This window comes from Condylura cristata, unplaced genomic scaffold, assembly GCF_000260355.1.
Source record: "Condylura cristata isolate star-nosed mole 26May11 unplaced genomic scaffold, ConCri1.0 scaffold00091, whole genome shotgun sequence".
In the NCBI taxonomy this organism is placed as follows: Eukaryota; Metazoa; Chordata; class Mammalia; order Eulipotyphla; family Talpidae; genus Condylura; species Condylura cristata.
The window spans coordinates 127158-128328 of record NW_004567192.1 but is presented as its reverse complement, the minus strand read 5'-3'; the positions used below and the strand labels follow the sequence as shown (position 1 = coordinate 128328).

The following is a 1171-nucleotide window of genomic DNA, read 5'->3' as shown; positions in this document are numbered from 1 at the left end:
CTCCGGGGGTGCCGGCTTCACTGCGGAGGCGCCTGGGCCCCAGCTCCGGTGGGACGTGGATGGCGGGGGGCAGTGGAGCCGGCCACGACCCTGCCCCCCGCGAAGGCGCCTGGGCAGAGCAGGGCTGCCCAGCTCCCGCCGGCCGCCACGGAAGGGACTGGGCAAGGCCGGTGCTCAGCTGGGCCGGCGGCCCCCGCCGGGGAGTGACGCTGGGGGGACCCTAAGCGCCCCTGCTGAAGGGCCCTGGGGCGTCCCGGCGGGAGACCACGGGAGGCGGATCCCTGTCCTGGGCAGCGCCCCGGGGCCGGGGGTGGGCTTGCTCGCGTCTGGATGTGACCAAGGACGGTGGATTCGGTGAATTCAGGGGCCTGGGGTGCAGCAGGGCAGGGCGGGGCCAAACCAGGGCCTCGGACCCGCCCCCAGGGCCCACTCCCGGGGCGCTGAGCAGGCCGAGCCAGCAGAAGGGGGCGTGAGCGAGCCAGTGCCCTCCGCAAAGCAGGTCTGAAGGGAGGGCTGCGGCGGCCCTGGGGCCGGGCGCCTGGTGTTGGGGTGGGCAGGCCCCTGGGGCTGCGGGCCCGCACCCCTGGCCTGGGAGCCCCACGGGGCCCAGTCTGCACGTCTCCTGCCGGCTCGGTGCTGTGTGAGCGGCGGGTCTGGCCGGCCGGCGGCAGAGCAGGGTTGCGCTGGGAAGTGGGGCCGCCCCGGCCCCCAGCCGGCACCGGCCGCCTGTCCCGGGGGGTCTCCAGCTGGCTGCTGGCCCCTTCTTCCCTGGTTCTTACGCTTCCATTTCTGTGCCGCCCCCCGCAGCCCCGGGCGTCTGGGACAGCCCTGCCGACTCCGCTTTGCCTTGCTGTGCGTGGCCCCCACTAGCTAAGGCCCCACTCTTCTGGCGGGGTGCCCTCGCCACCAGCCGGGTTCTCTGCACCCCACACTGCCGGCTCTCCCATCCCATGGCAGCCCTGCCCTCTGCACCCCCCCAGCCCAGCTCTCTGCACCCCAAGCCCGCCTGGCTTTCTCGCCCCACACCAGCCCGGCTCTCTGCACCCCCCAGCCCGGCTCTCTGCACCCCCCAGCCTGGCTCTCTGCACCCCAAGCCCGCCTGGCTTTCTCGCCCCACACCAGCCGAGCTCCCTAGCCCCGGGGCTGAGGCCGCTGGAGGAGGCTGGGCTCG

At 74.9% G+C, this 1171-nt stretch overlaps 1 protein-coding gene across 1 annotated transcript in view; it reads left to right on the top strand.

The window, feature by feature from the left end:
• The window catches only part of SLC9A3 (solute carrier family 9, subfamily A (NHE3, cation proton antiporter 3), member 3), a 27114-nt gene that overhangs the window by 801 nt on the left and 25142 nt on the right, over nucleotides 1–1171 (top strand). The gene's annotated exons all lie outside the window — the stretch shown is intronic.